The sequence below is a fragment of the Macaca thibetana genome, chromosome 20, assembly GCF_024542745.1.
Source record: "Macaca thibetana thibetana isolate TM-01 chromosome 20, ASM2454274v1, whole genome shotgun sequence".
In the NCBI taxonomy this organism is placed as follows: domain Eukaryota; kingdom Metazoa; phylum Chordata; class Mammalia; order Primates; family Cercopithecidae; genus Macaca; species Macaca thibetana.
The window spans coordinates 30030732-30055146 of record NC_065597.1 but is presented as its reverse complement, the minus strand read 5'-3'; the positions used below and the strand labels follow the sequence as shown (position 1 = coordinate 30055146).

The 24415-nt window shown below is 52.1% G+C and overlaps 1 protein-coding gene and 1 long non-coding RNA gene across 2 annotated transcripts in view; one reads left to right on the top strand and one right to left on the bottom strand.

Moving 5' to 3' along the window:
• The window catches only part of MAP1LC3B (microtubule associated protein 1 light chain 3 beta), a 371166-nt gene extending 368519 nt beyond the window's left edge, over window positions 1-2647 (bottom strand). The window contains exon 1 of the mRNA XM_050773800.1: window positions 2644-2647. The gene's annotated coding sequence lies outside the window, so the exon portion shown is untranslated. The remainder of the gene's footprint in view (window positions 1-2643) is intronic.
• The window catches only part of LOC126944368 (uncharacterized), a 143222-nt gene that overhangs the window by 45986 nt on the left and 72821 nt on the right, over window positions 1-24415 (top strand). The gene's annotated exons all lie outside the window — the stretch shown is intronic.

The window sequence follows — 24415 nt, the reverse complement described above, 5'->3', positions numbered from 1 at the left end:
CAGGCCCCCGTGAGGTGTGCGTGTGACACGCAGCTTCTCACACCAAAATGGTAGCATTCCCATTTCACAGATGGGGAAATTGAGGCCTGGGGAGGTCAAGCAAGTAGTCCAGGGTCATGTAGCTGGGATGTGTGGACACAGCAGGTGTTCTCAAACCTGGCTTCACAGTGCAGTGGCCTGGGAAGCCTTAATAGGCACTGACTCCTGGGCTCCAGCCCACACCAAGGGATTGAGATTCGGGGCAGCAGTTTTCAGGGCGCCCCAGGCGATTCTCAGGTATAGCCAGGTGCTTAATTATTGCCTTGTACCTCATTCATCTGACTGGCCTTAAAAAAATAATAAAGTACGTTAGCAGAGGCTTCCATCCCACGCGGCAGCTCCCGTCTCCATTTCCGCTGGTGAAATGGGTTCACTGTGTCCCTCACACTCATGGTCGGGCCGCTTGTGTTTCTGAGACCATTAGCATGGGCTCTGGAGCCCAAATGACTGAGTTTGAATCCAGTCTTGGCTACTCATGTGCTGTGTGACCTTGGGCAAGTGGCTTGGTCTCTCTGGGCTCCAATTTCCTCATCTGTAAAATGTGATCAGAGCACCTACCTTCTAAGGTTGTTATTCACCAAGTTAACTTTTGTAAAGTGCTTAGAACAATGCCTAGCATGTGGAGAGTGCTGGAAAAATGTTTGTTACAAACAAAACAGCTGTCTCCTGTACGTACCTTGGATGATGAGAGGCTGGGGAGAAGGGAGACAGAAGCCAAGCCTGAGTCCACCCCGTGTTCCCTGGGGATCCGCGGCATCCGACACAGGGGAGGCCTCGGGAAACTTTAGTGTCGGGGAACAGGCGTCGTTTGTGCAAGGTATTCGGCACCGCCTCCCCGCGCCACGCACACACCGTCCCCGCGCCACGCACACACCGTCCCCGCGCCACGCACCCACCGTCCCCGCACCACGCACACACCACACACCGTCCCCGCGCCATGCACACACCACACACCGTCCCCGCGCCACGCACACACCACACACCGTCCCCGCGCCACGCACACACCACACACCGTCCCCGCCACGCCACACCACACACCGTCCCCCGCGCCACGCACACACCGTCCCCGCGCCACGCACACACCGTCCCCGCGTCACGCACACACCGTCCCCGCGCCACGCACACACCGTCCCCGCGCCATGCACACACCGTCCCTGTGCCATGCACACACCACACACCGTCCCCGCGCCACGCACACACCGTCCCCGCGCCACGCACACACCACACACCGTCCCCGCGCCATGCACACACCACACACCGTCCCCGCGCCATGCACACACCACACACCGTCCCCGCGCCACGCACACACCGTCCCCGCGCCACGCACACACCACACACCGTCCCCGCACCATGCACACACCACACACCGTCCCCGCGCCACGCACACACCGTCCCCGCGCCACGCACACACCGTCCCCGCGCCACGCACACACCGTCCCTGCACCATGCACACACCACACACCGTCCCCGCGCCACGCACACACTGTCCCCGCGCCACGCACACACCACACACCGTCCCCGCGCCATGCACACACCACACACCGTCCCCGCGCCATGCACACACCACACACCGTCCCCGCACCATGCACACACCACACACCGTCCCCGCGCCACGCACACACCGTCCCCGCGCCACGCACACACCGTCCCCGCGCCATGCACACACCACACACCGTCCCCGCGCCATGCACACACCACACACCGTCCCCGCGCCACGCACACACCGTCCCCGCGCCACGCACACACCGTCCCCGTGCCATGCACACACCGTCCCCGTGCCATGCACACACCGTCCCCGTGCCATGCACACACCACACACCGTCCCCGCGCCATGCACACACCGTCCCCGCACCATGCACACACCACACACCGTCCCCGCGCCGTGCACACACCGTCCCCGTGCCATGCACACACCACACACCGTCCCCGCGCCATGCACACACCACACACCGTCCCCGCACCATGCACACACCACACACCGTCCCCGCGCCATGCACACACCGTCCCCACGCCATGCACACACCGTCCCCGCACCATGCACACACCACACACCGTCCCCGTGCCACGCACACACCGTCCCCGCACCATGCACACACCACACACCGTCCCCGCGCCATGCACACACCACACACCGTCCCCGCGCCACGCACACACACCGTCCCCGCGCCACGCACACACCGTCCCCGTGCCATGCACACACAGTCCCCGTGCCATGCACACACCACACACTGTCCCCGCGCCATGCACACACCGTCCCCGCGCCATGCACACACCACACACCGTCCCCGCGCCATGCACACACCATCCCCGCGCCATGCACACACCGTCCCCGCGCCATGCACACACCACACACCGTCCCCGCGCCATGCACACACCGTCCCCGCGCCATGCACACACCACACACCGTCCCCGCGCCATGCACACACCACACACCGTCCCCGCGCCATGCACACACCGTCCCTGTGCCATGCACACACCGTCCCCGCACCATGCACACACCGTCCCCGCACCATGCACACACCACACACCGTCCCCGTGCCATGCACACACCACACACCGTCCCCGCGCCGTGCACACACCGTCCCCGCGCCGTGCACACACCGTCCCCACGCCATGCACACACCACACACCGTCCCCGCGCCACCCACACACCGTCCCCGCGCTGTGCACACACCGTCCCTGCACCATGCACACACCACACACCGTCCCTGTGGAAGGGATGGCGAAAGCAGCCCCTTCTGTTCCTGTGGAGGTCGTAGAGGGAGGCGCACTGAACCCATGATGACATCAGCGTGCATTTCTCCTCCAGGAAGGAGGTGTAACACCGAGAACCAGGAGGTTCCCTGCCTGTGAGTGCTGGCGGCGGGATGTGGATAACCCTGCTCTTTTTTACTATGGTGTATTCTCCGCCTCTTCCTGCATGAAAGAATGCATATCCCTTTTGTCATAACAACGTAGTTTTGGGTGGGGGCTTTTTGGTTTTAAAAAAAAAAAAAGGATCATGTAGAAGTTGAGTAAGTTACTTCAGGCAGAGTTTTCTCTGGGCCATGTTTTAGCATTTCCTTGACATCCTCTGTGGGCTGCTCCAGGCCTCGGCCCCATCCTCATCGCTCAGAGCACACACCTGCCTGTGTTCTGGCTTGTGGTTCAGGAGAGGACAGCCACGTGTCACCTGGCTGGGGGTCTCCAGGAGCCATTGCAGGGGACCGGCCACATGGCCGTATTCCCATATTCCAGGGACCCTGAGCCCGGAGGCACTGACTGCATGGAGTCATGGATCTCGGGTCTTGTGGGGCCTCAGCGACCTTCTGCAGAAAGCACTTCTGTGGGGGCGGGCAGGAACACAGGGCTTCCCCACAGAAGCCACAGTTCAGGTCCAACTGGGAGCGGTTCCTAGAAGAGGCCTGGGGACAAGAACAGGAGGGTCCTGGACCCTCTGCGCTGTGAGCTTTCTCAGCAGGTCTGTGGCCAGTGGAGATGGCCCAGGTTTCCCCATTCTCTGGCCAGAAAGTGCAGAAAGGGAACTGCCAGAACCCCAAGTGTGCCAGCTCCAGAGCTGCGTTCAGTCCCAGCCTGCCCCTCAGCTGACTCCGTTCTGCCCGTCTCCTCTTCTGTGAAATGGGAATAAGAGCAAAACCTGCCTTAGAAAGGCTGCTGGGAGGATTAAGCAAATTAAAACAGGGGATGGTGACTGCCACTTAGTCAAGCATCTCTGGTGTCAGCCCCTGTTACGATCTTCATTTGCTTTGTTTTTTGAGACAGTCTCTCTCTGTCACCCAGGCTGGAGTGCAGTGGTGTGATCTCTGCTCACTTCAACCTCTGTCTCCTGGGTTCAAGTGATTCTCCTGTCTCAGCCTCCCGAGTAGCTGGGATTACAAGCACACACCACCACGCCCAGCTAATTTTTTTGTCTTTTTAGTGGAGACTGGGTTGCCCAGACTGGTCTTGAACTCCTGGACCCAAGAGATCCACTTGCCTTGGCCTCCCAAAGTGCTGGGATTACAAGCATGAGGCACTGCACCCGGCCTAAGATCTTCATTTGCTTTCTTGTGACGGCTCTGAGTCTTGTCCATGTGCAGGGGACCTGGAGACTCAGGAGGGTGATTCATTTACTCAGCTCTTCATCCAGAGGGGTCAGCCCTGGAGTAGGTGCTGGCATCTAACAGGAAACGAGCTGATATTCCACCTTGGGACACATAACATCTTTCGAGGGAGGCAGCTGTCAGTCAAACAATCACAGGAAGGGATTATAAAAAAATTCTGAGGTGGCCAGGTGGGGTGGCCGAGTGGCTGAGCTGGGGTCTGAGGGCAGTGCAGGAGTTAACTGGGAGATAGGAGAGAACAGTGTCCTGGCAGAGAGAACAGCCTCTGTGAAGAGCTCGTCCGCTTCAGAGGAACAGAAGGAAGCCCTCTGTAGCCAGCATAGGGAGAGGGAGGCTGACACGGCTGATTGTTTTCCAACCTTGCTTCCCCCTCCCTTCCACAGTGAGAGTGTTTAACTAGGCAAGCCACAGAACACAGAACGCTTTTCCCAGCCTTTTTGACGGCTGAGGTACGTGCAACAGGCTGTGTGTGCCTCCAAGAGGAGAAGCCTTCTTGCAATAGCTGGGTGGAGACACGGTACCGAATCACCGTTGTGTGGGTGGACACAACCATTAACAAGAGAGGAAAACCCTGGTGATTTTAGAGAACATAGCTCAGACCCTTATGTGAGAAAAATAAATTCCACAAGCACTTTGTTGGAGCTGCTGCTCCTGTGGTTCCTGTGGGTGCAGCTGAATCCCGGCCGTCACGCAGCGCGCTTGGATGCTGGGGCTGGAGGCGGTGGGCAGGAAGTCTCCACTGCACTGGTTCTTGGCATGATCCAGGCTCCAACCCTACTCCCCAGTGCCACACAACATGCTCTGAGGTTGTTTTATCACTTAGTTCAGCCCGGTCTGGCTTTGGTTATGCTGGGCTAATGCTCTAGTCTGATAACCTTCTAGGTCACAATATAAACTGTGATATTTTTCCGAAGAGCCATGGGAAGCCCCGGCGAGGTCTGTAGGACTAACCAGTCACAGGGCCCGTCTGTGACAGCGCCAGGGCTCAGAGGCATGTTCATGACCCTGGACTTTTTACAGAGTTCACGTCGATGTGAGGCATGGTGGGGTTTGGAGAAGCTTGTGGTTTGGAGAGGGTCATGGGCAGGCTGTGGATGCTCCGCTCACACCTGGCCTGTCTTAGGGGCCGTTCTGCCTGCTGCTGCCGGTGGGGCATGGCACCCGGGGAGCCCAGGTGTGATTCCTCCAGCCCTGCAGCTGGCTCAGCCTCCCGGGTGCCAGGGGAGATGGGGGCCTTCTGGGGAAAGGTTTCCTTCTTGCATGGAGGAATCCTGGGCGCCTGGTCTCCCTTCTGTCCCCGGCCTCTGCCTGTCTGGATGGAGGCAGCAAGTACACAGCCGGCTTGCTGCCAACTGGAGCAGGAGGCTGATGTGCCCCAGGCAGAGCAGAGAGATGGGAAGACCCAGAGTCCCCAGGCAGGCATTGCTGAGCCTCCGTCACCGTCCCTAACATGGCCTGTCCTGGGGCATCCAGATGGTGGGTTGGTGCATCTCCTTTTGACTTGAACCAATTTCAGCTGAGATTTCTGCTGCTTCCCAACACAGCATCTTCACCAAGGCTGGCGCTGGCGTCCGTCCTCTGCACGTGTCCTGGACAAGACGCCTGTTAGGTATTTTCCTGGGGCTTTCTCTTCTCTGGACGCCCCCTCCTGGGTTCCCTTTGCCTTTGTTTATGGCTCTGCCTGCTGCTGCCCGAGACCCTCTTTCTCAGGGCTTCTTGGCTGTTTCTGATGCCGCCCTGTGCAGGTTGGGTGGACTTTGGAGGGGCTCACCCCATCGTTGTGCTCACACTGACTGGGGGGGAGCAGACCCCACTCCTGTGGTCCTGAGAGCTCCTGCTTCATTATTTTTTTTGAGATGGAGTCTCGCTCTGTCACCCAGGCTGGAGTTCAGTGGCGTGATCTCAGCTCACTGCAACTTCCACCTCCCGGGTTCAAGAGATTCTCCTGCCTCTGAGTAGCTGGAATTATAGGCACACACCACCATGTCTGGCTAATTTTTTTTTTTTTTTTTTTTTTTAGTAGAGTTGGGGTTTCCCCATGTTGGCCAGGCTGGTCTCGAACTCCTGACCTCAAGTGATCTGCCCACCTCAGACTCCCAAAGTGCTGAGATTACAGGCATAACCTCCGTGCCAGACCCCTCTGTGCTTCTTTATTCATGTGAGAGTCCCCTCTTCTGACATCAGAGGCTCCGGGACGCCTGTGTGATGGGGGAATGAATCGGAGCCATAGGACCGACCCTCCTCGGCCATGTCTTCAGGGAGGATAAGTGGAATTAGGAGGGTTCTCAGGAACCCACCCGGAACTCACAGAGCCATGGGACATCACAGCACCCCTTTCTACCATAGCCTCCTGCCCCTCCAATGCTCTCCACTGGGGCCTCACTTGGAATTTCTCTTCTGGAATAGTGATCTGGGCCTTCCTCTTCCCCAGCGAGGCCTTGCCCAGCAAGCCTGGCTGCCCCAGCTCTTCCCTGAGGCCTCTCCAACATGTAGGAAAGTAGGATGTGGGGGAGGAACCCGGGCTGGGGTTAGAGAGGCTGCCTGGGTCCGCGGGGCTGCTGCTTGCCAGGCATGTGATCTTAGGGAATTGCACGCTACCCATGCATCCCAGCTTCTGCGCTTACACAACGGGCCTCCACACCGTTCCCCGCATCCTGGGGTTGTTCAAGGATTCTGTGAGAGACTGTCTGGAAGCCCGGCAGGCAGGAGGAGTTGGCGACGAGCCAGGCAGGTCCTGTGGGGTGTGGGTGGGACCAGCTGCATCTCTCGGGGTGGGGGCAGCCCAGAAAGTCATGAAGAATCTCACATTGGCAACAGCAGAGGGTTAGACCGAGGACGGGGTCCTTTGCACACTTGTGAAGCCAGCCCTGCGTGTGGGGAAGAGAGCCCTGGTGGCCAAGCCCTTTTAATATTTATGTCCTGGCCCACGTGAGACCAGAAAGTGGCAGGACTCCTCAAACACCAAGGTGTCAACGGCCAATGATACTCAACTGTCACTCCCAGGAGGCTTTGCCCTTTGATCCAATATCCCCAGCGGGGCAATACCCACAGACATCATTCCCTCATGGTGGAGGGTGGGTGGTGGCTGTGAATGGTGTAGTGTGGGAAAGAAGCGTGTGGGTTTCACAGGCCTCCCCAGGCTCCAGCCCAAGGACTGGCCTGAGGGTGACGGCCCCATGCAGCTGGAAACAGCTGATTTCCAGGTTCTGGGTTCCAAGGTGGGCAGCCCCGCCCACCGCGGTGACATCACTTGCTGGGGAGGCCTCTGGACCTCATTGCTCTGGCAGTTTTTATTGGATTGGGTGCCAGGCCATAAAGCTGTCCAGGAGGATGCTGCCCCTTGGCCTCCTTCATGCCAGTCCCGGTTGTCCCATGCTGCCAAGGCCTGGGCCTTGCTGACCTCTGGCTCTGCAGTGACCACTCCCATATCCATGCAGAGCCTGCCGCATGGCTGCGTCCCTGTACCCGCTGCTGACTGCAGTTTGCCATTTGGTGCCAACAGTGCTTCCAGGTTAAGTCTCGTTAGGATAATAAAAGGGATGAAAAAACAGTATTTGAGCTATATTTTTTCCTGGGGTGTCATGACAGATTGAGGACCCATGGCTCCAGCACACCAGCTGATCCCAGCTCCTGTGACCCTGAGGGGGATGAGCACATGGACACTCCGCGGGCTTCCTGCGCAACCTGGCTTGGCCTCTCAGCCCCTGGCCCATCTCACTGGCCCTGCTCCCAGCAGTGCCTGTGGGAATGTGGCTTTGTGGAGCCCAGGCTGACACCCCTATCCTGAGAGCCTGTTCAGCCTCCTGGGTCTTGGAGAGCATCATTCAAATGGGTTGGCTGCCCCGGCCCTGCTGGCTGAGCTGTAGGAGATAGAAATGACCAGGCTCTTCCTCTTGCACTCAGGACGGGGGAGAGCCTGAGATGAGTGTGTGTCTGGGTACCCGGTACCTCACTGGTTTGTCTGGAAGAGTGGCTTGTTCTTTGCTACCCAAGGGATGCTGCTCCGGAAAGCCAGGCTGGGTTCCTCCTTCATGGAGGAATTCCTGATAATAAGAATGCTGATAAAATGGTCCCTGTACCCATATCCCTATCTATACACCGTCCAAACTCAGAAAGCAAATCCATCCAAATAGCAAGGGCCACAATGCACCTGTAATAAACATAATAGCACTCCCTCTCCGCATGCTTGTTCTGTGCCAGACACTGTGTGTGGAGCGTCTGAGCAAAGGTTCCCAGCAGCTCCAAGGAATAATAGTAACAAAACACATCACACATGTTCTGTGCCTGCTAACGCCAGTGATAGTCTAAATCTTTGCGACAGTTGAAGAGGTGCTGTTGGTGCCCCCTGCCCCCCCAGCCCCCACCGCCCCACACCACGCTTTACACACAAGGAACACAATGGTCAGGCAGGTGGAGTGACTTGGCCACAGTCCCCTAGCTGGTGCATGTCCACAGCTAGAACCGCACATGGCCAGCCTTGCTCCAGGGTCCGCTAACCTTTACCATGCCCATAACATGCCGTGGGTCTTATTATTGGAGGTTGGTGCTCTGACGGGAGAGTGGCAGCTTCTCCAAGGGCTTCTGGGTCAACTGATGAGATAATAAAACCCCCGAGCCTAGCATCTAAATTGAAGCAAAAACAAGCCTAAATTAACAAATAAAAAGTATCCTCTAGAAGGCACCTGAGATGGCAGTTCTGGATTTGCATCTGCTACCTAGACAATCATCTGTTCTGTTCACTTCAACACATTTCCTTGGATCCCCTGTTCTGTGCCAGCACTGCACTTGTTTCAGTGACAGATCAGGGCTCCCAGCTCCTCGTCTTTCTCATGCAATTTGGTATTTCTTTGAGCTCAGCCTGGGTTTCATTCCTCCTCATCTTGCCCCATATCATCAACCCAGTAGCTGACCTGGCAGATCCTCCCTGAATGCAAACTCAATTTAATAGTGGCCCAAACCAAACATAAGCAGCAAAGCCAAGGTGGGGCAGCAAGGACCAGCCCAGCCCAGGTTCCCCAAAACCACCTGAGTGTGACCTGAGTCTCCAAGGGAAGCTGAGCCCAGGGCATGTTGGTTTGGTTAGTCCCAGAGAGTTTTCCCACCCAGGGTCCTCTTTTTATAAAAATTCCTAGAGTGATCGTTAACTCAGGATTTTCCTAAGAGGAATAATTGAGCATAGCTGAATGCACACTCTCAAAAACACACACCCATTACTCACAGTCAGTGGGTTCGGATATCAACCTTCTGCTTCCCCTGCTGAGTACCTGGAAACAGGCTTTCACAAGCCCAGGGAATGGAAGTCCAGGCACTGTTATCCTTGCTGTGTGTTCCCTGGTGCTCTCAGCTTCACCGGGAGGCCTTGTTTCAAAACGCTGAAGCCCATCTCAAGTCAGTCCTTTACTTTTTCTTCTCTTTTCCTTTCCTTTCCTTTCTTTCTTTCCTTTCCTGCATTTCCTTCCTTCCTTCCTTTCTTTTTCTTTCTTTCTCTCTTTCTTTCTTTCCCCTTCCTCCCTTCCTCCCTTTCTTTCTTTCTTTTCCCTTCTTCCCTCCCTTCCCTTCCCCTCCCTTCCTCTCCATTCCCCTTCCCTCCCCTTTCCTTCCTTCCTTCCTTCCTTCCTTCCTTCCTTCCTTCCTTCCTTCCTTCCTTCCTTCCTTCCTTCCTTCCTTCCTTCCTTCCTTCCTTCCTTCCTTCCTTCCTTCTTTCCTTCAATGGAATCTTGCTCTGTCACCCAGGCTCGAGTGCAGTAGCATGATTTTGGCTCACTGCAACTTCCACCTCCTGGGTTCAAGTGATTCTCTTGCATCAAGCTCCTGAGTAGCTGGGGTTACAGGTGTAAGCCACCATGCCCAGCTAATTTTTGTATAGTTTTAGTAGAGCCGGGGTTTCACCATGTTGGCCAGGCTGGTCTTGAACTCCTGACCTCAGGTGAACTGCCCACCTTGTCCTCCCAAACTTCTGGGTTTACAGGAGTGAGCCACTGCGCCCGGCCCCTTTACATTTTTTTATGAGCCTCTCAAAGCACTAACCTGAGGAATATGATGTTATGAATGGATTCCCTGGAAAGCTTTTTCTTCCTCTCAAATGCTCTGTGTGGAGCTGGCAGTCAGCTCTCCTGGGTAAGGAAAGTGGCTGCCTGGTGGTCTCTGTGCTGGTTCCCAGTAGGGTCTGCATTGTCTCTATAGGATCGAAATTATGTTGTTTTCCTTGGGAGCTGGAGAGAGTTTTAAACTCTTGGTGGGAAAAGTTACTCCTGCTTGAAGTTCAAGCTGTAAACGGGCCCTCCCGTGGTGCGTGACCTTCCCTTTGTAACACCACTCAGTATCTCCCCAGTAACACAACCTACTGGGTCTGGTCTGATTTCCAGTTATTCCCTTATAATGCTGCTGGATTGGTGAATCCATGGGCCACTGTCATTTGACCTGATTGTCCTCACTGAATTGCAGGCTCAGAGACAAACAAGATATTTCATAAAAATGACAAGAATTCTTGAATTTGGAATCACTGAGTTCATATAGTAAACTCCATCTATAAAGTTTCTTGTTCTACTAATTTGGTCACTCTATGGGTTAAAACATATGTACCCTGAGCCGGGCATGGTGGCTCACATATGTAATCCCAGCACTTTGGGAGGCTGAGGTGGGTGGATCACCTGAGGTCAGGAGCTCGAGACCAGCCTGGCCAATATGGTGAAACCCTGACTCTACTAAAAATACAAAAAGTTAGCTGAGCATGATGGCGGGTGCCTGTAATCCCAGCTACTAGGGAGGCTGAGGCAGGAGAATGGCATGAACCCTGGAGGTGGAGGCTGCAGTGAGCCAGGATTGCGCCATTGCACTCCAGCCTGGGCAGCAAGAGTGAAACTCTGTCTCAAACAACAAACAAACAAACAAAAAAACCCGTATGTCCCCTGTTCTTTGTGGGTACACAGGTAGCTCAGGAGGGGCTATTGGGAGGTGTGGGCTGAAGCCCCTCCTCCACCCGTGGGTGGGGTATGACCGTATGCAGTTTCTCACCAAGCCTTGTTTGTTTCACTCATGCCCTGGAGGAATGCGCTGGCATTCCCAGTCCATGCTACAGAGCCCTGCCCCAGGATCTGGTATCACTATTTCCATGTCACGATGAGGTGTGTGCCCCTCTAAATATAAAATCAAGAGGAATATCACCCTCTCTCAGTGCCTAAAAAAACATTTCATTTCCCTCCCATCTGTGTGTTTCTCTAATCAGAATGCATTTTTGTCACTGATGAGCACATACAGGCTGGCATCTCTTTGCTCCTTAAAATCTCTTAGCCAGTTGATGGTCAATCACAATTGATGTTGCCTTAGGATAGAAGAAATACGGTAATCATGAGGCAGGCTGCTCATCGATGGCCCCTCTGTGCCACTTGGTTTTACGTCTATTCCCTCACTCAATCTTCACCAGCAGCCTGTGAGAAAGACTCAGGTGAAGCAGGTGCTGGTGTTTCCATTTTACAGGTGACTCATGGCATCGGAGAGAGTGAGTCGCGTCTCCGAACTCACACAGCTGGTAAGTGCTTTTGATCTTGAACTCAGATCTAAGTGTAGGCTGAACTGAAGCCTTTTTCATAAAATGTAGCCGTACATTATCAGACATTTTCCATGGGTACTCTGTTAACAAGCCTTATTGGCTATAATCGTGTGTGGGGCTGCCATAAAGTCCCACAGACTGGGAGGCTCAGACAGCAGAAATGCCCAGCTCCAGAGGCTGCAAGTCTGAGGTCAAGGTGCCGACAGGGTTGGTTCCTCCAAGGCCTCTCTCCTCGGCTCGCAGATGGCCGTCTTCTCCTTGGGTCCTCACGGGGTCTTCCCTCCGTGTCTGTGGCCTCCTAATTTTCTCCTCTTATGAGGACATACCGGTTCTATTGAATTGGGGCCCACCCTGATGGCCTATTTTACTCTCATCACCTCTCTAAAGGCCCTGTCTCCAAAGACAGTCATGTTCTGAGGGACTGGGGTTAGGGTACAACACAGGGTCCTTGAGAGCATCCAGCTCGGCCTCTGTTTGTGCTCTTTATTATTCTTCCGCAGGGTGGTTGCTTCTATCTTTTTTTTTTTCTGAGATGGAATCGTGCTCTGTCCCCCAGGCTGGAGTGCAGCGGCGCGATCTCGGCTCACTCTGCCTCTTGGGTTCATGCCATTCTCCTGCCTCAGCCTCCCAACTAGCTGGGACTACAGGCACCCACCACCACGCCTGGCTAATTTGTCATATTTTTTTTAGTAGAGACGGGGTTTCACCGTATTAGCCAGCATAGTCTCCATCTCCTGACCTCGTGATCCGCCCGCCTCGGCCTCCCAAAGTGCTGGGATTGCAGGCGTGAGCCACCGCGCCCGGCCTCTTCTATCTGATTTTTTGAATCTATCTCTCATCCTCTGTCTTAGCAAGATGGAGTTTTCCATATTAGAAATACTCAATTATTGGTAATAAAGCAATTTCTCTCCTGAACAAACGGAACCTTTTAATTTGGTTGTGTGGATGCGGTATTCTTACATGTCTCAAGAGCTGGTTAAGTAACCACATTAATGACGTTCTTGTGCCTGCTGTGTGTTAGGCCGGAGGTGTCCGAAAATGGACACAGGGTATTTTCCTTGTGGTGACTGTTCTAATACCTATTTCTTTCCTGCACATGCAAGCACACATGTGCACACACACACCAGTATCTTCCAAAATATGTCCTAGGGAGGACATCCTATGAGAGGAATTAATATGTGTCTTATAGAGGGAAAAGTTTTTTTTAAATTAAATGTAATTGAGAATATTACACTAGACCAAGTGGACTAGAGTTCCCTGTGGCAGGATCTCTCGGAGCGTTTAACGTGCTGACATGATTTGTGAATCTCTAAGGTCTTAGAGCAGAGCAGGGGTCAGCAAACTCTATCCCTAAAGGGCCAGCTAGTAAAGCTTTTGGTTTCGTGGGTCATCTGGGCTGTCAGAACGACACACTCAACTGTTGTGGCAGGAAGCTGCCATGGACAGTCTGTAAGCAAATGGTCATGGCTGCGTTCCAATAAAACTTTATTTATAAAACATGTGGAGGGTTCAATATGGCCCCAGGACATGGTTGGCCAGCCCTGTCTTAGAGTACCTTGTGCTTTCCGAGCGTATTGGACCATGAAGTTCTTTGCCAAGTGTTGCTGATGTCCCACTTTATTCAGCCAGGGTCTGGAATCCCAGCCCTGGGGCATCTTCCCACTGTCCCATGCCCATCGTCCTGTTCCTGCTGATGCCATAGCATGAGGGGACGCTCTTTGAGTAGGCTCATCCGAGGACTTGGATAAATCATCCAGACTCCTATTCGGAATTTCTCCTAAATGATGCAAACCACACTGGGCTGGAAAAATTCCCCAGACAGGGTTGGAGTATGCGATTTTTTTTCAGTCCTTCTTGGGATCAGCAGAACTTGAGGCATGTTTTGTCACAGTACTTAGTGACTCTAAACAGACCATGCGTTATGGAGAGCCTGATTTTTCCTTCTTTCACATTAGTCATTTTCGTGCTGTCCCTGGGGCCTGTGTGTGTATTTGAGGAGGGTGAAAGGGGAGAAAGGGTTAAACTGGGAAGGAGGTGTGAATCAGGACTCGTATTTGTCAGCTGCTGTCACTTACATTTAAAAAGTGTTTAGTCTTTGTCTTTAAGCTGATGGCTTTGAATTCATTTTGGACAGAGAGTTTTGAGAAAGGGGGAACTGTTTGTATTAAGGCAGACATGGATATAGTCTTTCAAGGTGCTAAATTTGTGCTGACTTGGTCCAAAATACAACTGTATCTGGTTATGTCTGGTGTCGACTACTCCAAAAATGCTCTAAATTCCAGACAACCTCTTGGGCTTAGAAATAAAAGTCATTAATCCTGCATTTGAATTTAATATTTGAAATTTTATCCTAATCTTTTTTTTTTTCCTTCCACATGAATTAACTTTTGAAAAGTTGGAAAGAAACATGTGAAGTGTTTTTATTTTGTTTTTTGGGTTTGTTTTTTTTTTAAGGGCACATTCTTAACAAAAGTGTATAAAATTGAACTAGGTTTGACCTTTTGAGTTTAGCAGGTTGTCCACCTGGTCGGAGCAGGAAATAGGCTTCTCAGTGGGAAGGCAGCTTCTTCCCCCACTTCTGGAAGGATAGTGTGTACATTCTCAGGGTGGCGTGAGCTGCTTGGCCAAGCCGTGATGTGAGTTCCTTGTTGACGGTTAGTAGATAAGTGGTGAGGTTGTGCATCTGGGTAGATGATCCAATTCAGAGAACGGTTCCAGGCAGCCCCAGTTCCGTCTCATCAGAAATATTTAAGCCCCACCCTCCCCACCAAAAAATGCACATAATTCTGCAGGAATCTCCCATGTGGGTGGATAGGGCCGGCTTGAGTTTCATCCACTCAGGGGCCAACTTCTTTCTGGCATGAGGGGTGCAAGCTTGGGGCTCAGACCCAGCCACCTGGGGATTTCGACTGACCTGGTAAAAGAGAAAAGCTGGAAAGGAGGGGTCTGGTAGCCTGCTGGTTGGGGGACCGGAGTCGGGAGGTCCGTGCGGGAGGGTGAGGGATTACCCCTCGGAGCAACGGGGGATTTGGAATGTTGTGGCTCTCAGAGTCAAGGATTTGGGGGAACATGACTTCTGGCACAGACGGCTGGGGGCCTCCTTCCAGCAGAGGAGGGGGCTTCCTTCATGAGAGTCATGGCCGCCTGCTCATAAGGGCGTCTGCTGCTTCCGACAGCCTGGGTTTGAATCTTGGCCACGTTTTATTGAGTGAGAGACTGCAGAGAAGCCACTTAACCTCTCTGAGCCTTGGTCTCCTCTTGTGTGAAATGGGAATAAAATAGCGCCTTCCCCCATGGGCTGCTGTGGGGTTCACAGGGGATGACACATTTACTGTTGGCCTCAGTGGCACCCAGTGATGGGATTAAAATGCAACTCCCTTATGTAACTCGAGATTATTTTTACTCTTGAATGTATCGTGTTCGCCAAGGCAAAGGAGAGGGCCCGCCCCATCCCTTTTACCATCCCCCGTCTGCCTTTTTGTGACTTGTTTTTCCTTTCAAGGGTGGTCTCTGTTCACTCCACTCTGATGTCACTGCCTAAAAATGTCAGGTCCTGGCTTGGGGGGCAGAAGGGGCATGCAGGGCAATCTCTCCCTGGCCAGCCCTGTGGCCCCCGGGGCTGCCCTGGCGTGGGCTCAGGAGTTCCAGGGCTCTTTCCCAGAGGGATTTACGATTCCCTCGGCTGGGGCTGGATTGCTCACTCCAGAAATAAAGCAAAGCTGTGGAAAGCTGAGGCCATAGCCCATACTTTTTTCTTCCCTTATTCATAAGATTAATGAAGCGACAGAAGAATCAGGTGCAGGGAAAGTGTCCGGACCTAACTGGGCTCCGATGTGAAGTTGTTGTCAAACTGCTGTGGGGCTGGGGCCTGTCACTCGACCTTGCTGGGCCTCAGTTTCCTCACCTGGGAGAGAGGGATTTGCACCAGCAGACATGAAGGCGTCCTCTGCTTCACTGATTCTATTTTAGGCCAGTGAAGTGAGTGTTTCCAAAGTGTGGGACTGAAGAGGTCTCAGGTGACACATGCATGATTATTTCAAACTTTCACTTAAATAATTCTACAGGACTGGAACTGAAGAAGGGCAGGTAAGATGCTAGCCTTGGGTGAAAATTTAAGAGGATACTAAAAACCCCCATAATCGTTGAGATATACAATAATTTAATCCAATGTAAAAAAATCAAACTGCAAAAATATTCTCGATGAACAAAATACCAAAATTTTGAACAAAGGTAGCATCCTTATTATTGATGTTTTCCCTTCTGCCTCCAGTTCTAATATGGCCTTGCATATGCAATTACGCATTATCAAGACATTTCGAACACATTGCAACCCTCGACCTCACAGGTGCCACTGCCTACAAAATGGCCACATTCAAGTTTAAAAAGTGAGTTTACTCAAAGGTGAAAAGGAAAGACTGTCTAGTGTATGGTTAATGGTAAACAGATACAGCAAAATATTACAACAATTGGAAGAAAAGTGCCGTGGGGGCGTGAGCTGGTGGGGGAGGATGAGGTGGACCCCAAGTGGCTCTTTAACCCCACTCGCCTGTACCCGGGAGGCTGTTTTTGTACCATAAGTGACTGTATTAGTCTGTTCTTGAATTGCTATAAAGAGATGCCTGGGCTGGGTTTGGTGGTTCACACCTGTAATCCCGGCACTTTGGGAGGCCGAGGTGGGCCTTGAGATCAGGAGTTTGAGACCAGCCCGCCCAACATGGCAAAACCCCATCTCTGCTAAAAATACAAAAAATTAGCCAGGCGTGGTGGCGGATGCCTGTAATCCCAGCTACTTGGGAGGCTGAGGCAGGAGAATTGCTTGAACTTGGGAGGCAGAGGTTGCAGTGAGCCGAGATCGCACCACTGAACTCCAGCCTGGGTGACAAGACAAAAACTCGGTCTCTAAAAAAAAAAAAAGAAAAAGAAATGCCCAAGACTGGGTAATTGATAAAGAAAAGAGGTTGAATTGGCTCATGGTTCTGCAGGCTGTACAGGAAGCAAGGTGCTGGCATCTGCTTGGCTTCTGGGGAGGCCTCAGGAAACTTACAATCATGGCGGAAGGTGAAGGGGAAGCAGACGCATCTTACATGGCTGGAGCAGGAGGAAGGGAGAGAGAGGGGAGGGTACCACACACTTTTAAACGACCAGATCTCGTGAGATCTCTGTCATGAGAACAGCACTAGGGGGATGGTGCTAAATTATTCGAGAGAAACCACCCCCGTGATCCAATCACCTCCCCCCAGGCCCCACCTCCAACAATGAGGATTGCAATTTGACCGTGAAGTTTAGACAGGGACACAGATACCAAACCACATTAGGGTCCACCCCTTTGACCTCAGTTAACTGGTCCTAGAGGTCACCCCACCCACTCTAGTATGATCAGAGCCTCCTGTGGGACCCAGGCTGGGCTAGGGCCTTCATGGGGAGATGTGCACACTGGCATCCTGAGGACTGCCCCTCTTGGCTCTGTGGATGGAGAAGCAGAGAAGGCAGAGAGAGGGCTGGATGCAGAAGCAGTAATGTGGGGGTGGGCAACGGCCTTCCAGTTCCCGCTGCAGCCTCGTCCTGGACTTCCACACACACCCTGAGTCCTCATCACTACCCCTTCCTTTGGTATATGCTGGTTGGATTGAGTTTTTTCCTTTTAAAATGAAACAGCCCAACCAATACAATGAGGAAGAAAAAGATAACCTACTTGGGTCTTAGGGAGCAAAATCTGCAAGATCATTTTTTTCATCCAATGTTCCCAACTATGGTTACATATTAGAAACATCAGAAGAACTTTTAAAAATACAGATGTCTGGGTCCCCCCCAGACTCATTAAGTCAGAATCTGCTATGGTCTGAACGTTTGTGCCCCCCACTAAATTCATATGTTGAGACCTAGTCTCCAATGCAATTGTATTAAGAAGGAACTTTTAAGAGGTGATCTGGTCATGGAGGCAGAGCCCTCAAGAATGGGATTAACGCTGTTATAAAAGAGGCCTGAGGGAGGCTGGGTGCAGTGGCTCATGCCTGTAATCCCAGCACTTCGGGAGGCCAAGGCGGGAGGACTGCTTGAGGCCAGGAGTTCAAGACCAGCCTGGCCAACATGGGGAAACCCTGTCTGCATTAAAAATACAAAAACAAATTAGTCAGCTATGGTGGCATGCACTTGTAATCCTAGCTACTAAGGAGGCTGAGGCATGAGAATTGTTTGTACCTGGGATTTGGAGGGGGCAGTGAGCTGAGATTGTGCCACTGTACTCCAGCCTGGGTGAGACTCTGTCTCACACACACAAAAAAAGAGACCTGAGGAAGTTGGTTTGCCTCTCTGTCCTGCGAGGATGCATAGAAGGTGCTGTCTGTGAGGAACAGGTCTTGAATCTGCCAGCACCTTGATCTTGGACTTCACAGCTTCCAGAACTGCGAGCAATACATTTCTTTTGTTTATAAATGGCCCAGTCTAAGGTATTTTGTTACAGCAACCTGAATGGACTAAGACAGAATCTCTAGGGAGTGGGACCCAGGCACCTGCATTTTATTGTTATTATTTTTTGAGACAGAGTTTCGCTCTTGTTGCCAAGGCTAGAGTGCAGTGGCACCATCTCGGCTCACTGCAACCTCCGCCTCCCGGGTTCAAGCGATTCTGCTACTTCAGCCATCTGAGTAGCTGGGATTACAGGTGCACGCCACTATGCCTGGATAATTTTTGTATTTTTAGTAGAGATGGGGTTTCACCATATTGGTAAGGCTGGTCTCGAACTCCTGACCTCAGGTGATCCGCCCGCCTCAGCCTCCAAAAGTGCTGGGATTACAGGTGTGAGCCACCATGCCTGGTGGCACTTGCATTTTTAAAATGTTTCTTAAGCAACTCTAACCACAGTGGTTTAACCACTGCACTTGTAAACATAAGCGTCTACCCTACCCTGTGGGACAACTCTCCCTTTTTACTCCAGTCTTCCCCTCTTAGCCTGCTGTAAACACCTCCACTGATGGTCTGGAGATAGGAGGTGGAGTCCTTGGTCTTTACCAGCTACTGACCATGTGCCCTTGGGAAGTCATTTTCTTTCCCTCTCCATCCTTCAAGGTTCCTGACATGCAAATTGGCCCATCCACTTTGAATAATAGCATCGATTCTCAGAGGATGAGGCCGAAGCATTTTAATAGAGTCATCTTCTTAATTACGTTTTAAGGGTGCCTGCATGTGTACTGGGGGTTCAGTGGAGGAAAACAGGCAGAAATTCTCACCCTTCTGGAGCTTCCTGAAGCAGAGCCTGAGACAAGGACCCAAACCTCCTCCTCCTCTGGGAGATGATTCCGGGAACTTCTGCTGGATGTGGCGTGGGGAGACCAGGGACCAAGAAAACCTGCACGAAGGGGCAGCGCATTGCTCGGGCAGTCGGGGCTCATCTTTCTGGGGGTCTTTGGGGCTATACTGAACCACCTCAGTGCTGTGCTCCAGAGGGCGAGAAAGCTGGGCCACTTGCCTTTGGGGAAGGCAAAGGAGCCTGCCTTTGGGTGCATTAGCCCCTGATTCACACATGCCCCAGGTGTGGCCCTGGAGGGAGCTTCAGCAGAGCCCGGTGAGCAAGAGTGGAGGGCCCAGGGCACTTGAGTGAGGCATCTGCTTGGGGGCAGTGGGTGGCCAATGTGGCTGGAGTCGGGTGAGTGGTGGAGGGTGAAAGTGGAGAGGTGATGGGGGCCTGGAGCCTCGACCTCTTGGTGCTTCCTCCAAGTGGCTGAGATGCAGCCCCCAGAGGTGCTGAGCAGGTCTGCCTGATGCCGGTGGATGGGCCTTTTCCATGGGGAGCCACAGGCGGTGATCAGGGTGGAGCGGACGGGCGTGGAAGGGCCACTGCGTGTGTGCAGAGGCCAGGATGGGGCCCAACCTCCCTGCTGGCCAAAGATGAGTTCCCAGCCCTGTGATCAGCCTTGTTTTGCAGTTGTCAGCTGGGTCCTCTCAAGGGGTGGCCTTCTCTGCCTGTGGCTTGACAGGAGAGAAATGAAATGTCTGTGGACAGAGATGCTGGCGAGGGTGGTAGCACCAGGGTTCTCAGCTGGGGTTCTGAAGGACAAACAGCAGCGAGGACGGAGCTGTCATTTGGCGTCCAGCCCCTCTCCTTGCGGTTCTGTTCTCTGCAGGCCCTTCAATCTCAGCCAAGGCATTGGGTTTTGCTCCGATGTCTTCTCTCTGCCGAAGGATGTGGAAACCCACCCTTCCCGAGGGAAGCTCTGCTTTAGGGAGTGGACTCCAGCTCTTGGTTTTCTGCAGCATTCTCTACTTGCCACTTAAAGGGTGACCACAACCTGGACGCAGTGTTCCTTCTGGATGGCGTCTCCTACCACAGGCCAACTGGGCACCCCCAGACCCGGGAGGTGGGGCTTCTCCAGACACCGGGAACCCAGACGGCTCCTTTCCTGTTCAAGCTATCCAAGTTCCCAGGACCGTCTTTTCTGGAAGCTCTGTGACGACTCCATCCTCCTTGAGCTCTGACTTATCTCAGAATCTCCACCACTTAGGCTGCGGTCATCAGTGTGACTGGTCTCAGACAGGACCCTTTAGTTATAACTGGAGTAACCTTCTTTTTACAGGGGGTTCATTTGTTAGGTTCCCTTCCTTAGGAGAGTCAACTCTTGATTCCACAGTGATCTGTGTGACTCTGGGGAGGCTGGCCCTGCTCCTGGGGCCATGGACAGCGTGTGTCCCAGATCTGGATGCCCAGAGTTTCCACCTCCATGGTAGCAGGTCCCCAGGCAGATGTGGGACCATCCAGGCCAACCCATCCTCCCCAGCCTCTCTGCAGGGCCATGGGGAAAGCTGTACCCACTTCGCTGGGACCCCCAGCTTTTATGGTCCATGAAGACCTGTGCTTCCACGTTCATTTTGACTTAAGAACAAAATCAAGACGGCTGGAGTGGAGAGAGAGAGAAAGAGGTAGATTCTGCATGGCTTCTATTAGGTCCCTGGACCCAGGCGTGCCTGAGGTCAGACCCAAGCATGCCTGGGGTCAGACCCACCCCCATAGATTTTCTGGTTGCAGGAACCGACAATGGCCTTTTTGGCTAAGCTGGTTTGAGATGGGTTTCTGCCACTCGCAGCTAGGAGTCCCAACTAATTCTCCATTTCACATGAAGAAACAAGAACAAGGGATTATTCTGTGGAAGGATACTGGGAGCCAGCAGATTCAAAGGAGGAGCTAACCCTTCCGCCTCCCGGGAGTGGGAGCCTGACCAGCATCAGGCCTTGTGCACCTGAGTCCAGGGACTGCACAGGCGTGGCCATTGCTGTGCCGGCTCCACAGATTCCCATGCCCGTGCTGACCTCCGGGAAGAAGTTATCTGATGGGTCCAACATGGACCCCACGCCCGACCTGCAGCTGGGAGCTGGGGTCAGCACTTCAGGGCCCTCCGGCAATGGAGGAGCCATCACTGCCCCTTGGGGAAGAGGGTGTCGAGGTGAGGGATGCAGGGAGCAGATGTCCGTCCCGTGACTGGGGAACAGCAGCAGACGACACGTGGGAGCCCTTTTCTCTCTGGTTGGCTGACATGACCTGGGAGGGCTTTTGCTCAACAGCTTGGCAGATGGGGCTCTGTGTGTGTGTGTAACATTGAGTGTGAATTCCCCGCAGGGCCCTCCCCTGGGTGTGGGCATGTCCTTCCACCGGGCTTCTCCCACCGGGCACAGGAGACCATAATGATGCCACCTCTCAGAGCTCCTGGGATGACAGAGTGAGAACAGGTCTTAGCAAGTGCACTGCAAGTGATATCACAAGGACCAATTTCCATCTATGGCTGTGCTAATTGTAAACATCTTTTTTCCTCTACTCACCATAGCAGCTGATGGGGTCACACTGGATAAGGTGAATTTGCCGCATGAAAATGTCCTGCTAGGTCATGGAATTCCATCTTGAACACAGGCACCTCAATTTTAATGTCCATGCTCCCTTTTGAGGAGCACGAAGGCCTCAGTCTCTGATATTAACTGAAATTCAGAATGAAATACTGTGATAAAACTGACCAGAAGGAGGTGGCTGAAAATGCCTTTGTCTTTCAGATACAAGTGGTCCCGCTGGGGTCCCAGCATCCGTCTGGGGAGGCATTCTCTCCTCCTCCATGACAATCCTGTTTTGGAATTATTCTGTAATTCAGGCTCCCCTCTTTTTTTTTTTTTTTTTTTTTTTTTTTGAATTGGAGTCTTACTCTGTCGCCAGGCTGGAATGCAGTGGCACGATTTCAGCTCACTGCAACCTCTGCCTCCCGGGTTCAAGGGATTCTCCTACCTCAACCTCCTGAATAGCTGGGACTACAGGTATGCACCACCACACTCAGCTAATTTTTGTATCTTTTGTAGAGGCAGGATTTTACCATGTTGGCCAGGCTGGTCTCGAACTCCTGACCTCAAGTGATCCACCTGCCTCAGCCTCCCAAAGGGCTGGGATTACAGGTGTGAGCCAGTGCACCCAGCCAGGCTCCCCTAATTTTTTAGTGTTGGGAGTCATGTTCGTGCTGAGGTTCTACTGCCTTGGCTTAGAGGTTGGACCCCATTGCTGCCGATTATTCCCTGAGAATAAGTCCCTCCCAGGTGAGTCCCCTTACCTTCTGAGCCTCCGTTTTCCCATTAGTAAAATGGGAATAATAATAATAACCTTCCCTATAAGGTTAAAGGAGTTAATGTGTTTAAAGCTGTTACGATAGCTTGGCACATACACCGTACGCAATACATCTGGGCTATTATTACCGCTCCCAACTAGTAAAGATTTGGACACATTTCTAGCACTTTAAATGTCGAAATTGTGTGTGCTCTCTCTGGAATAAGCTACATCCTGAATGTAAAAAAGGTCTCCATGCTTAGGTCTGAGGCCATTTATAGCAATTCCTGTTTCCACTGTGGAGTTCAGTTTTGCTGATATGAAGGGAAAATTTCAAGCCCTCTGCTGTATAAATTTAGTTAACATTTTATTGCTTGTGACTTTTTTATCACATGACTTTTGTTTCTCATTAAGTTAGTGAATGAGATTTACTAATAAGCCAAGTTAAATCTAATTAGGGCAGGGGCCTTTTCCTGCAGAATTAATTCTCCTGCGAACCCACAGATGTTGGGAGCTCAGGCTGAGTAACACAAGTGTGTTCCTTGCTGCTTGGAAAGGCTGAACCAGGACGCACTCACTTTGCGGTTAGCACAAAAACTGCTATTAACTGTTGTAGATTTGTTTCCTGAAAATCAATATTAGTTGCCTCAATGATCAAAAGCAAAAATAGATGTGAAAGACAATGGAATTGCCCTGGCAATAAAATGCCTTAACTACAACTTTGGAGTCCACGCTTGATGGGTGACCATCACGAAAATGAGATTTTGAGATGAATATAGGGTTTTTACTTCCTTTTTGGTTATTGAAAAGTTCTGTTTACATGGCATGCGAAGAGTTAATTTGCCTCAATCAAATATTAGCATATTGTTTAGACCGTGCAGGTTTATTTTCACACACCTGAGTATCTGTTGGGAATGCTATTATTATTGTGAGTGTTTCCAGAATTTGTGTGTTTCCTGCCTACTGAAAAGAGTTCTGATTTCTTTTTTCCTTTCTAGGTTCTTTCCTTGTTTTTCACTCTGTTTTGCTGTTATCAGCCATTGATGCTTAATGTTTTTCCATTAATTATTTCAATTAATTGGGAGCTGCGGGATTGTGATATTCTAATTCTCTCATGGCGTTTTCATTTTGTGAGTGGAAGTAAGTTGACGTAGAGATGCACTCCTTCTGTGTTCATTTGTACAGTTTACACGTGAAAGGGAAGATAAATAATTGACTCTTTCCTTTTACCCAGAATTTACCCAATTCTGAATATTATAAATGGATTTGCTCTCATTCTCAAAAGGTGACCCACTAGGTTTTTGTTTGTTTTAAATTATCATCAACATGTAGATTTAAATATATTGAATGAATTTCCACCCACTGCAGTTCATTTCCTTACTGAAGCTCAGGTTGTCTCATACTGACCAGCAGGGAACCTCAGGTTGTCTCTGGGTCTTTCTGATGTGATCCCAGCAGGCACTTGTATGTGGTGCCGACAGCCACCTGCTTGTATTTGGAGTCTGGGGACAACTTCTCACCTCATTTGCTATAGAGGTTGTCTGAGGGTTTAGTTTTGCCTTCTCATTGTTCTGTTTTTATGTGGAGATTTGGGAAGATTCGAATCTGTGCTGCTGCATCCCCATGCCCTGAAATGAAACTTGATAGACGCGATGAAACGCTGCAGGAGACAGTCAATTTGCCATCACCAGGAGTCTCCCAGTTTTGGTCAAGTGCAGAAAGAAACACTGGAAAAAAGCCCAGGGGCTTTGGAGTCAGCTAGACCTGGGATGCAGCCCTTGCCTCTCCACTGTCATTTCTGTGCCTTTGGATTGGCTGCATTTCCCTTGCCTGAGTCTTGGTTCTGTCATCTCTAAAATGGGAGAAACAGTGCCAGTCATATGGGGCAGGTGGGATGAGGACATGGGAGGCTTCCGAGGGCCCTGGCCTGGGGCTTGGTGCGTGGGAGAGAAGCTTGTTCTCTGTGACCCTGGGGATTGGGGAAAGGGGTCAGGATGTAGCCATCAGTGTAATTTCTTTTGGGGTTCTGTGGGCCAAACTGACCACACAAGCATCCCAGACTAAAGTGAGAGTTGACATTCCTGGCTCTAGTTTTCATCACATGTCCCTGCTTTACACCAGGAAAGTCAGCCTGGTCCAGGTGTGAGGTTTTGTCTT